Below are 14,633 nucleotides of genomic sequence, written 5' to 3' on the forward strand. Positions count from 1 at the left end.
CCCGTAAAACTCTGGAGGGCCACATAATAGAAACTCTCGAACCCTCAGGCTGTCACGCCTATCGTCATCATCATCATCTCTCCGCCCGCGTCTGCGAGCCTGTCCCGCTACCAGAGTGGTTAATAACTGCACAGCCTCTCTCAGTGTCCTGTACTCCGCCCCTGGCTGAGGAGCTGGAGGCGCGGGAGCTGAAGCCCCTGGAGCTAATGGTGAAGCTGCTCCAGACTCCTCTGACGATGAAGACGTAGCAGAGTCGGCTGGCCGGGACGTAATATCACGCATCATCTGAGCAAGGGTCCGAGTACCCTTCTGAGCCCGGCTGGTCTCTCCTACTACGCCCTTTTTCTTCTGGGCGGCCGTCGCCTTTTTCGGAGGCATCACTGAAAGAAAAACAACAACAGATCAAAACAGAATCATCCTAAAATCACAGTTCTATCGCACGATCTAAGATCAGAAGAAAAGACAACATCCTAAATGTCCTGTAGCCTCCTGTTTATAGATGTGGTGCACAACACACCGATAAACAAGACTCTACTAGACACGATCTGTGGACACTCCGAGGACAAACCGCTCTGATACCACTTTTGTCACGACCCAACCCCGTAGGCCGTGACTAGTGCCCGATCTGGGCACCCGAACCCATCTATCAAATATTATCTCAAATTCTATTAACTCATTCTAGTATATGGCGGAAGCCGACAAGGCTTTATTTCAAATTTAGGTAATTTCCAGAAAAATTTCGGCAGAGTTTCCTTTGTTTTACGGACTATCCAATATACCCTGCACGCAGAAAATACCAACAAAAGCCACACAGGGCTAACCAAGCAATATATAAACATATGCGGACCGGCCGCCTCGGCGTATAGGATCGCCCAAACAACATATGCGGACCGGCCGCCTCAGCGTATGGGATCGCCCAAACGACATGTACATACATCCATACAGAAAGACCCTAACCCACAAACATGTCCACAGACCTCTAAACAGACCGACAGAATCATATGACAGGACAGGGCCCCGCTGTACCCATGAACGAATATATACAAATGCACTAATAAAAATATATATACCAAAAGTATAAGCTCCGGAAAGAGAGGAGCACTCCGAATAGCAGAAAGGGTGTCCTAAACAGGTGGATCACCAGGCTGTGCGTCCGTACCTGCGGGCATGAAACGCAGCCCCCGGAGAAGGGGGTCAGTACGAAATATGTACTGAGTATGCAAAGCAGAAGGTACAGAAATAAATCTGAACAATAATCGAATCAGATATATAGAAAATAATACATATAAAAAAATATCAAAATGTTTATTTCCAAAGTATAAATTATGCATAGGGCACAGGAAAATGCGGTCGCCCGCCTGTCGATGGCGCCACAACACAGCATAACACCAGAAAGTTTCAAATCTCCGAATCCCCGTCACACATCACAACACAGCATAACGCCAAACACAGCATAACGCCAAACATAAGTGGAACCCGGCCCTCGAGCAAGGAGCACGGTGAACCATAATCACAGCATAACACCGGAATGTATCACAAAGCGCACGACAACAGAACCGGCCCGGGAACCGGCGAACGATATCATAGTAGGCACGAGCGGAGTAGTGAGGAATCATATGCATAAAATCATTATTATAAATCCGAAGGATAAGTAAAATAGACATATTCGAAATCGGAATAATAATTATCACTTTTTGATTCAAAGTTGTCGAATTTACATAAAGGGCGTCGCGGGACCCACGGACGAGTATAGACCCGAACTGAGCCCGCCTATGAAAACCATACCCATTATACATCAAGCAAACTCCTATAAAAATTATTGGAGCGATCCGAGCCTCTATGCGAAAAATATGGCATTCAGAGATTACAAAATTCCTTAAAGTGAACATTTTCTATGCGGATTTCGAAAAGCGATTACTTCAAATACATCATGGTTCATATTTCATAAAAACATACATAAGAGTGCCAAAGAATATATATATGGATCATAACATGCTCGGATCTCGAATTTGGAATTCCCTTAAAGCTCTAATCTAGCCTATGTGAAACTAAGGCATGCCAAAAGAAGGAAGGTTGCTTTACATACCTCAAACGCTCTCCAATATGATCCAACTCAAGCTAAGTCCAAACTATGATTCGGGCTGCCCACGATCTAAAAATAAGCCATAAAATGCCAAACATTAGCTAAAGACTCTTTGGGCATTAAATTCCAATTTCGCCCTTAATTCTACAGAAATTTGGGCACCATTTCCCCTGTAAATAGGCTACCCCGAGAATTTAACTCGGCCGTATCAATCAACAACAACAACAACAACCAACCTAACAACATCAATAATAAATTCGGAAGACAAAATAACATTAATAGCTCTCTTTTTCATCATTCGACAACTTTCCAAATATTCAATTCAACGGCTCACATTCAAGCCACCACATCGCTCACACATTTAATTATCCACCCGAGTCTTTACCACAATATTCTAGGACATTCTAAACAATCCACATAATATTTCCAACGACCCGAAAATTTTTCCACTGTTTGGCCGAAAACAGTCCCCTTTTTCCATTCCTCATTTTCAAGTCATGTTTTGTACCACAATCCACAATATAACGATATGATTTTCATAAAATATACAATTTACGTCAAACGCACAACTAGCCTCAAAACAGCCCACAATTTCTCAACATCAATCTTGAGCCACTTAAACACTTATTTCCAACTAGAATTCGTTTCGACGATAACTAAAATACTAAGCGATAGTATTACGATCTTCGACACATTATAAAACTCACATTCGCCCGCGCCACACACATACACATGTTAATGATTCTTATATATACAAATTTTATTCAATGCACAAAGTTCTCCAAATCAGTCCGCAACGCTTACTATGTCAATTTGGGACATTAAATTCTCATTTCTAGCCTACAAGTCATCACCATAACCATTACGACGCTAAGCGAGATTTATTCCTTCTTTGCTACAATTTGGAGGCTATAAACACGGCTACACTACACATATACATGTATCGATGATTTTTATTCTTTTCCCCACTCGATACCAATCTAACATAATATAGAATTAATTCATCAATTCCATTTGTCACACCCATATACACGGCTAGAACACCCATCACACAACCCACTTCCAATCATACTATATTTCATGATTTCCATCCCTATTAACATACCATAACATGAATAAATGTTCACAACACAAAAACAAGAGCAAAACATACCTTTCTTCTTCAATCCACCAAATAGTTAGGGTTTGCAAATGGGTACAACTAATGGTTGGATGACCCGAACAACTCTTCCACGCTACTTAGGGACCTCAATATAGTGGGTTAACACCAAGGAAATAATTTTTGGGAAGCTAGAATTTGATTTGGTTTTCCTAAGGTTGGGCCGAAAACAGTGGGGGTTGGGAACTCTCTATTTTCTTGTTTTGTGCTAAGTGATGAAGTGAATAAATGAGGAATGAAGACTTGGTCTTCATCTTTTAAGTGGTTCACAAAATATCCACATTTCCTTGGGTCCACACAATGTGTTGGACCAATTAAAATTGGTCACACAATGTGTGGGACCCCTTTTTAATTCACACGGCCCCCATGGCATTTTTGGCACCACATTTTAAATTCCAATTTTATGAATTGTGGTCCCAATTTTCCCTAAGTGTTCAATGCCAACAATTTCATATATAACTTATATCTCAAAATAAAATCAAGGTCAAGAATCCCGACTTTGTATCCCAAAATAATTTTTTTTTTTTGTCCTTAACTTATCATAATAAATCCAGATTATTCCACTGTACAAAAATACCGGTTCTAACAGGATCGATGAAATACACCCGAAAAAGCAAATGGGTCGGGGTAAATGTCTGAAGCATGAATCGATTCGATTACATGACTACGTCACTGAAATATTCGAAAACAAAGTCCATCATCGCCGTTTGATCCTCAGAAACCCTCGGGTGCACCTTATCTTATAGCTCACTTTATATCCTGTGATAATTTTCCCTCGAAACTCCAAAGTTTTCCTGCAGCAGTTACCATCGAAAACGAGCCAAAAACCTTGTCGGGCGCAATGAGAAAGGAACATTGGCAGAATGCCATGCATCAAGAGATCCAAGCATTGAAGGATAATGTAACGTGTACACTAGAAACTTTTCCACCGGATAAGAAAGCACTCGGATGTAGATGGGTGTACAAGATAAAGTATAACTATAATGGCACTATCAAGAAATATAAAGCTTGTTTGGTCATCTTCAGAGATAAACAGGAGGAAGGAATTGAATACAATGAATTTTTTCTCTGGTTGCTAAGGTAGTAACTGTTCGGACCTTCCTGACAGTTGCAGCTGCGCGAAATTAGGAGTTATATCTGGTGGATGTTCATAATGCTTTCTTACATGGGTGACCTTATGGAGGAATCATATATAAAATTGCCACTGGGCTTCCGTGTTCCTAGTCCCGGGAAAATGTGTCAACTCCGGAAATCTTTGCATGCTCTGAAACAAGCTCCACGGTGCTGGTTTGCGAAATTGTCAAGTACTTTGATGAAATATGGGTTCAAACAGTCGTACTCGAACTACTCTCTTCACTATGCACCGGGGAAGTTGGAACTCAGCGTCTTAGTCTATGTGGATGACTTAATTATTTTTGAAATAGTGCCATTAAATGATTCAAGGGCTATCTCTGCACATGTTTCCACATGAAGAATTTGGGCCCTCTGAAGTATTTCTAGGAGTTGAAGTTGCACGCGGGCCAACTGAGTAATTTCTCTGTCAACGGAAATATGGCTTGGATAAAATTTATGAGTCTAGATTATTGGGAGCTAAACTAATCAATGCTCTCATGGAACAAAATCATGGTTTGGCAGTGGCCGGATGAGTTAATTTGAGAGATTCAAAGTCATACAGAGGTTTGGTCGGTAGATTGATATACCTCAGCTTTACACGACCAAAGTTGTCACATTGTGTGTATGTTCTGTCCCAGTTCATGCAGCAACCAAAGGAAGCACACTGGAACACGGCTCTCCGTGTAAAGCGTTACTTGAAGAAGGACTCACGACAAGGCATAGTGATGAGAAAAGATTGTGATCTCCGATTGTACGAATGGTGTGATCGAACTGGGCCTGATGTTTGTTGAACTGAAAATCACTTGACGAATGGTTTATCTCACTTGGAAATTCGCCGTGTCTTGGAAAACCAAAAATCAACATATTGTCACCCGCTCTTCAGCGGAGGTTGAATACCAAATGATGACAGTGATAGTCCGTGAGTTGAAATGGTTGAAGGAAATTTGCATAGTTTGGGTGTTGAACACGAGTTCCGGTAAAAATGTACTGTGACAATCAAGAAACATTGCATATTGCCCTAAATCCGGTGTTTCACAGACTAAACATATTGAAGTGGACTGTTACTATGTCCGAAACGCACTCCAATCCGGTACAATATTCCCCAGTCATGTATCAACCAGTAAGCAGTTGACCAATGTATTTACAAAGGCTTTAGGAAAATCACAGCATGAATATTTACTCGGCAAGTTGGGCAATCGGTTAACAAACCCCATTCTGGTTTAATTCTAATAGTTTTAGTCCATTTATGGTATAATTGTAATTATGGTAATATAGTATTTATAGTTCTATTAGAATAGAGTTACCTTATTAATTCAGAGTTTAAGGAGGTGACTTACTTGTATATAAGAAGGTCATTATGATGAATGTAAAGCAGAAAGAATACTCTCATTATTCTTGTCTCTTATAAATTCTCGTCCTAGTCCTATTTTAACAAATGTTTACTTCAAAACTAGAAACTAAACAAATTCACAATTTCTCTAGTTTGATTTTCAAACTAGATGTCATTAAACAATCTTTGTATGAGCTTCCAAACAAAACATCTACTAATAACATAATTTTTTTTTTTTTTACAATGTTTCCGAAAGATATTTTCAAGTTTGAAAACATATTGTGGAGAACTTTTCCTAGTTTCGTGATGAGATTGGAGAATTTTTAGTCAATGATGAAATAAAAAGAGGATTTGAAACAAATACACAGAAAAGAAAAAGAAAATACTAGTGTTCTCGCATTAACATTTTTTTGCAAATTAAAGGAGACAGAAAAAATGGCGTTTGGATGCAAAATTCTTAATTCAAGCATGGTTAAATACGTACTTTTAACTTAATTTATTGTTTGAAAGAGAATCGGGTGAAAAAAACAATTTGCATGACATAAACATGCATCAAGTAAAGGTCCAGTTATTTTACCTTTTAAAAATCAAAGAATTCTGTGCTTAATTGATGAAAAGAGTTAGACAGAGAACGAACACTACCAAGAGTTGTAGCAGGAGGATATATAGAATCCTTCTATCCTTAATTGAAGGTCTTAGATTCGAGCCTTGTAAATGAAAAAAATCATAGGTATCGAGCCTTGTAAATGAAAAAAATCATAGGTAAGAGCATTTCCCCTTTTATTTAATAGGTCTTATGCGACATGAATCTAAATTAATTTGGACTCCAATTCATATATCAAACACATGATGAGAAACAAAAAAAAAAAAAAAAAAAAAAAAAAAGGACAAAAGAACGAACCATACTTATAAATTTTGTATGGAAAATCAGAGATGAATTTAGAATTTTGAGTATATGAGTTTCAGATCTAAAAATATAGCGCTGGACATATTATTGATACATATTAAGTGTATTTTTAACACTAACAGTTATTTGTGCCAAAATTACTGAATTTTGTTGAACCAGTAACTAGAACTCTAGGCTCTAGCTCAATCCCTACGAAAAATAGAATGTTCTTAAATTAACATTCACTTTCCTAAAAAGAGATTAAATTATAAGTGGGAAAAAAGGAAGGTGGAAAATTTTACATGAAAATACTCATGGTAAAATATAAATTCGCGCCCAATAGTTACATCAATTCTTAATAATAGTTTTAGACCAATATATGTTAAAATTAATGTTTCAATTAATTTTGATCAATTAATCTGATAAAGTTCTTGATTTTCAAAACTAAATGAATTGGATTTGAAGACACATTCTTCATTGTTGTCAGTTAAGTTTTGGTTTCATTCTTTTACATTTTAGGTTCTTGAAAGATACATTTTAATTTGTAAAATTCATGAACCTAATAATAGCTATTAGTTAATGAAATTCTTCTTTTTCAAGATTCTTTATCCTATAAATAGTGTTCCATTCTTTTGGAAAAGGAAGCACTTCAAGAAAACAATTTCCCCTAAAAAAAACTTTAGAGAGATATTGATCAAAAGGTGAAATCATCGATTCAAGAATGGCATAGCAACTTTCTTGAATATTAATTGTTGTGGCTTAGTTGAATCCCGAAGATAGAGTTGTCATTTGTTATTCCATTTGCTCGTGGGAGAGACTCCAACTATCTTCAAGAAACGTCTTGACGTGCCTCTAAGCCAAGCAAGTCCTATTTTAGGTTTCTAATATTATTATCATTTGTATTCTAACAATTTGATGATATTTCAGTTCGAGCAGTTGGAAGATATTATTATCCCTGTTCTAACAATTGGAGTATATTAGTATCCTTGTTCTAACAATTTGAAGATAGTTGTCTTTATGGGTTGAGCAACAAATTCAAGCATTAGAGTGCATATAGATATGGAGGATTCAAACGGTATGTCGAATACGTTGGGGTAAAACTTGTCAAATATCTTGTGACATGAAATGGTTTAAAATAATCTATGAAATAGCGGGGGATGTGATAGAGTTAATATATATCTCTATGAAAATTCTATCATGTGTAAAGGTTGAAAAATAAATAAATCAAAGACTATATTATGGCTTGAAACTTTCTCTTGAAGATGGGAGGTCCATCAAAATCTTTTATTTTTTCCATAAAGGAGTTTTGAAGATTCGTTGAGTTCTAGTTGCTCTGTTGATGGGAAATTAGCAAATGTAGCATAAAAAATGGCATTGGATAGAAACCAAATACTTGAGATCAAGTGTTAGCAGAAATTGTTCTAAAAATTTCAGAGTACTTTGCTGAGGTTGACTATGGAGATGACCAATTAAACAACATCAAAGTCATAATCAAAAGGAAAGTTGTCAATGAAATTCTGGTTCTATCTTCTAAACTCTATTCTCTGCCTGTTATAATTTTTTTTGAAATATAATATTAGGTAGATGATCATTTTGTGATAATCTCGATTGATCTTCATGATTAGAGATAACATATGATTTCTTTGAAGATGAAAAAAATGTGCAAATTGATTTGCATGCATAAAATTACAAAATGTGAATTTTCAAATTCTTGAAAGAATATGAAGCATATTATTTGAAAAGATAATATATATGCATGAAAGCTTAACTATTATTTTGAGGGTGTGAAAAAATGAACATACTTCTCCTTATATTGTGCAATTTTTTGATATTTATACATGGCCGTCTAAATTAGGTAAATATTAGATCTATTTGACTCTTGGTAAATAATGATTTAGTTATTGTTTGTGAAAAGAAACATGTTGTTGGTATCTTACTTGTAGTAAGTGCAAGATGATTAAGAAATCTTTCAAGACGGTTGAAAGAAAATTCATACTTTTGGGATTAATTTACACAAACTTTCATGAGAAGGTTTATTTGTCACGAAATGGAAAGAAATGACAAACTTTTAAGCTTGTTACTAGACATGAAACATGTAATTTGAAAGCATCATACATATACTAGAAAGTTGGTGTACATATATGTTGCGTACAGAAATCGTGAAAAATATACTTTCGAGTTTGTGTAGTCATATGAATATATTATTTGTAAAGATCATATAAATACTTGAAAGTTAGAATATTATTTTGAGATCAAGAGGAAATAATATTGATTCCATTATAAGTTGAAGGCTTTTCATGAATTTATATGATGAATTTGGTGCATTATACTCAGCAATAATATGATTTTTGAGTTCTAGACGATGAGAATGCTCTTGGAATATTGAAAGTATGAGGTATTTGACTATCTTTCATAAGCCAATAGTAGACTGGATTTTCTAATATAATTTTGTTGAATTTAAGGACATAAACTTTGTTATGTTAGCTCCAAATAATTTTTAGTGGATACATTGTACTGGTCTAGTATTGATGACGACTAGTTGATGGAATACAAATTTATAGTTATACCTTCTACTTGAGAAGAAATTGCATGGAAGTATTATGCTAGATATTCCTATATGGAGTAAGTCGGGGCCATCTGTTTTTACTATATATTGTGTTAATAAAGCTGCTATATGTCAGACTTCAAGTGATTGTTAAAATATAAAGTCGAGGCAAGTTTGTCTCAAACACAATCACATGAGAGAATTATTGGAGGATGGTATAATTCCCTTCAATATGTAAACTTCAGGTTGAATTTAGCAGATTCGTTGTCTAAATTCTTAGGAAAATAATTGGTGCAGAAAATTTGTAAAGGAATGGAAATAAAGCCTTTTGAAAGTTAATTGTACCCTATGGAAACCCTACATAATGATGCAATCTTAGGTTCAAAGGGAAAAATCAATTAAAGTTACAATTGTGGAGCACATAACAGAAATTTCCATTTCGTAAAAGAGTGAGTAGATGTGCACAGGCTGAGATTCAATCTATATATCTATATAAAAGCAGGACAAATGCCCGCTAACATGTCATCATAGAAACACAAGGTTTGTATTTATCTTTTTTACAGATTTTGAGGAAAAAACCAAATAAACACGCTTAAAAACTAAACAACGGCAGACACACACCGCTTTGCCTTTTGCACCACCAACAACTGCGGCCAGAAGAAAAAACCATCAACAAATCAAAACACCGTTTCGTATCCATTCTGGATCGATTTACTCTATCAAATGCAACTAATATGCAACGACTCATTTGGTCGTTATAGTCTTTTCAACATCTTTGACTCTTTCTCGAGTTTATTTAGCTCAATTTTGACTTAAGGGGACCGTTGACATGCTTCCCGAGGTATTCGGAGTTGATTTGGGTGACTTTTTGGGAAAATTGGGCTTAAAGCGAAAAAGTGTCGACTCAAAGTTGACTTTTGGGTAATCAGACCTTTTGGAGAATTGTCGATTCTGAGAGGTTCGGATGGTCATTTAGAACTTGTGTCCATATCTGGTTCGATTCCTAATGCACTCGGTTACATTTTTGGGACTTGGGTTGGGAAATTGGAATTGAGGTATCGAGGGTTGATTTGGTCAACGAGACCTCCGTTAGGAATTCCGAGGCCACGAATGCATTCGTTGCATGTTTTTGTGTGTGTATGTGTATGTGGTTTGTGAGCAAATGGCCTCGGGTATTAGTCGAGATTTCGGATTGAGATTGTGTTTATCTTGGGAGATTCTGGTGCTGGTGTCCGCCATGGCGGCACTCTTACTGTCCCAACAGTACCGCTATAGCGGTGGGATGGGCCGCTGGGGCGGCCTAGTGTATTTGTAGCCCGACCGTCTCGGAGGTCGTTGGGGCGGGATCGCTACTGCGGTCCTGCTGCCGTCGTAACAGTATTGGGCCTGTTATTTCTTTGATTGTGTATTTAAAAGCCCTAAGTTCCGTATTCCTTCTTATTTCGACTTACGAGTTTTTTTAGAGCTTTTGGAGGTGATTCTTCGTAGTAAGTTCCTCTAATCCCTTTGATAATCCTTTGTCCTTAATCACCTTAGAATCATTTTATCTTGCTAAGTTCATTAAGTGATGAAGAATAAAAGTGGGTTTAATGAGTTTTCTTGCTAGGCTTCTAAATCATGATTTGTTGGCTGAGTTAGCTTCTTTAAGCATAGATTTGATGATTAGAAACTATTGTTGCGTTATTCTTCCTAATTTGAGACTAAGTTATGGAATTGGAAGTTAGGGTTTATGCCCAAATTTGGTAGTTTTTCCTAGAATTCGAGTTTGAGTATTTTGTTGGTTATTCTAGCTTGGTATTGATAGGAATTGATCATCTAGAGGTTTAATTTCATGTTGGGACCTTTTGATTCCTAATTTCACCCTTCTAGTTCATAAACCCTATTCTATAGGTTGGGGATTTGGGTCTTGAATAGAAGTAGAATTTGATTGTTGTTTTTCTTGATTCTAATTCCATGATTCAAATGTGCCTAGGCTTTCTTTATCTCGAGGCTCAATGTAAAGGGAAGTCTAAGGTGTGATTTTTGGTGCTATTGTTGTTCGGCTTTCTAGGTAGGTTACGGTTTACCTTTTGTGAGACTTCGTCTAGCGAAGCATATATTTAGACGATATTGTCGGAGAAAGCATATAAACCTTCGGGTATGAAGTTGGGTTGGATATTGTCTTAGGTTGGGCCTTGTAGTATGATTGGGGTTAGCCACCCTGTTGTGTTGCGATTTGTCTTGTTCTATTATTTTTGGCTTGATGCCACGTGGAGATAGTATACATTAGAATCTGTTGATACATCTTGATCATGATATTGTAGTATCTTACTTGTTAATGTTTGATCCGAGGATAGTGTTCTATATGGCTTGTGTAGCCTTTTCATGATATTGTTGGCATACCCATGCTTGGTACTTATGATATTGATCTGATCATTGATGTTGAATTCATACTTTTCACGCATTCTTGTCCTTGGTGATATATTGTTGATACAGTGATGATACTTGAGAAAACACTGTGTTGAGCTGGGCTCAATTGGATGAGAGTGGCGTGAGGACCGATATCCGATGGTTGTCCCGGAGGCTAGTATGAGTGGTAGTGATTCCTGAGGTTTGTGCCGGGAACGTGAGGTAGCGGTATCCAGGTTGTTGCCGGACCATGAGGTACATGGACTTCGCGAGTTCCCCATGGGTTGTGCTACCGAGACGCCGAGATTCCGTCCAGAGTATATGTGTACACAGCATTGCATTATGGCTTCTATTGTGATGTTCTGATGATGTACTTGTGTATTTGTATTCGGATTGAATATATTGAGGCTTGGCCCAATTGGGTTTAGATGCTACAACCTAGGTGATGGTGTGTACTTTGTTTCTCGCTTGTGTTGGACTTATACTTGTTAATTTACCTGTTTATTTTACTTTATTGTCTGGACTATGTTAGCTAAACTTAGTCGGCCTATGATACCTACCAGTACAGTAGTTTTGTACTGATCTGCACTTGTTGCATTCTTTTATGAATGTAGAATTCTAGGTGGGATCGACCTCCGTTTCTCATGGCTGATAGTTGCTCTGAGAGTTGCTGTGTAAAGTCTACAGAGTGAGCACGAGACGTTCACCACCTTGAAGATTCTTCTTTATTTATGTCTTCTTTCCTATTCCGAGACATATTCATAACTTTTATGTATTATTGAGATTCCAGACTTGTAGATTCTAGTTAGATGCTCTTGTATGCATTATACCAGACTCTGGGGTGTATTTTCATTATTTCCGCATATTTCTATATAATGTTGTCAGACTTACGTAATTTTAATTCTTTTGCTTATTTGATTAATTATTGATGTTTATACATTGTTGGGTTACGGGTTAGCCTACCGAGGTGGGAAAGGTAGGTGCCCATGCGACTTAGCTAAATTGGGTCGTGACAAGTTGGTATCAGAGCCCTAGGTTACCCGGTCTATAATTCAGGAGCGTGTCTAGTAGAGTCTTGTGGATCGGTACGAAGAGCTCCGTACTTATCTGCGAGAGGTTATAGGACATTTAGGAAACTTCACATTCTTTCATTCCATCGTGCTACTTTATTCTAATTGTTATCTGAAACAATCGAATTGGTATCTGACTCTTATTCTCTTCTTTCTCACAGATGGTGAGGACTCGAGAGGGCGAACGACAGCTAGAGGATGCGGTAGATCTAGAGGTCGCGGGGATGCCCCAGCTAGGGGTAGGGCTCCTGCAGTAGGGCAGTAGTGTGAGAGATCTTCGTCTCCAGAGCTTGAGGATCAGCAGGTTCGAGACCAGGCCGTCGCGGATGGTGCGGCTCCAGCACAGGCACACCCCGAGGTCACTTTTGAGCAGACTATGCAGGACACCATGGCACGTATTTTCCTTCATCTAGATGCCTAGTAGGCTGCCGCTAGTGTTACTACTCCGGGTGACGGTTCGCAGACTTAGGTTGGGGCGCAGACCCTTAAGCAGAGATCGATTCTTATGGCAGACCCTACTAGAGAGATGGTCTTAGACCCATGGCAGGCCCTGTTATGACCGTGACTGATTAGGATCTTGTTGGGAGGTTTAGGAAGTTGCAGCCGCCGAGGTTTTCGGGTACTTCTGGAGAAGACGCTTATGAGTTCATCTTGGATATGCATGAGTTGTTACATAGGATGGGTATTGTTGAGTCATATGGAGTTGACTATGTGTCCTACCAGTTTCACGAAGACGCAAAGACATGGTGGAGGTATTTTGTTTCTTGCAGACCAGAGGGTTCTCCTCTACTGACTTGGACATAGTTCCCGGCCTTCCTTTAGAAGTATGTGCCCCGGTCCTTGAAAAAGTCGCGTAGGGAGGAGTTTCTGCATCTAGAACAGAGGAGTTTGTCTGTGGAGGCCTATGTGACTCGCTGTCTATATATTGCTCGTTATTCGACTCCTTTGATTCCTACTAAGCCTGACAGGATTCGGCATTTTATTGGTGGGCTCATCGGTACTCTTTAGATGCCTTACCTTCATATAGAGGCTATGGAGGCTTCCTTCCAGTCCATCATCAAGCATGCTTCTTTGGTTGAGGCCGCTAAGGCCCGTGCTTTTGGAGGGGGTAGTGAGAAGAGACAACATCAGATTGGGAGTTATGGTTGTTCTAGTTCGAAGGGCGCCGGTCAGTCTTCTAGGCCGTATCAGCCATATTCCGGCCGCCCTGTGCATTCAGCTTTGCAGGCTTTGTCCAGTGATCCACCTAGACAGAGAACTCCTGAGAGCTCGTTTTCTCGACCAGTAGACAGAGTTGTTCCGGCCGGGTCCTCAGCATCAGTTTATCTCATTTTGCGTGTGAAAAGATAGGCCATATTGCTAAGAGGTGGATCTTTAGCCTCAGAGGACTCCGGTATCTTCAGGTAGTCGAAGAGGTTCTTCTTATGGAGGTGGTAGTCAGTCAGGTCGCGGAGGTCGTCAGGTTTCCAGAGGTGGATCCTAGAGTTTAAGAGGTGGATCTCAGTATAGATGTATCTCGGCCCATTGTTACTCATTCCCAGGTAGACCCGAGGTAAAGGCCTCAGATGCTGTTATTTCAGGTACTGTTTCTGTCCGACACAGAGCAGCATTTGTATTGTTTGATCCTGGATCCACTTATTCGTATGTATCTGCATACCATGCCGTTGATTAGGATTTGCCTTGTGATAGCATAGATGTGCCTGTTTATGTGTGTACTTAGGTTGGAGATTCTGCTGTGGTTGACCGAGTCTATCGATCGTGCTTGGTTACTTTTACGGTGTATGACACTTTGGTAGATTTGATGATTCTTGATATGGTGGACTTTGATATTATCTTGGGTATGACCTGGCTTTCTCCTTATCATGCGATCTTTGACTGTCATGTCAAGACAGTCACCTTAGCTATGCCGGGCATTTCTAGACTTGAGTGGCGGGGTAATTCTCGCTCCGCTCCGAAGAAGATCATTTCCTTCCTTCAGGAGAAGAAATTAGTCAATAAGGAGTGTTTAGCTTATCTGGCTCACGTGCATGACACGACTGTTGCATCTCTACCCCTTGAG

General features: G+C 38.7%; 1 long non-coding RNA gene across 1 annotated transcript; it reads right to left on the reverse strand.

Moving 5' to 3' along the window:
* Window positions 1–1,025: 1,025 nt before the first annotated feature.
* On the reverse strand, window positions 1,026–3,467 carry LOC132629452 (uncharacterized). Its single transcript, XR_009578239.1, has 3 exons — window positions 3,237–3,467; window positions 2,087–2,152; window positions 1,026–1,159 (listed from the first exon to the last, which is right to left on the reverse strand). It is a non-coding gene; the product is annotated as an uncharacterized LOC132629452 (long non-coding RNA).
* Window positions 3,468–14,633: the final 11,166 nt, after the last annotated feature.

The sequence above is a fragment of the Lycium barbarum genome, chromosome 2 (genome assembly GCF_019175385.1).
Source record: "Lycium barbarum isolate Lr01 chromosome 2, ASM1917538v2, whole genome shotgun sequence".
Lineage (NCBI taxonomy): Eukaryota > Viridiplantae > Streptophyta > Magnoliopsida > Solanales > Solanaceae > Lycium > Lycium barbarum.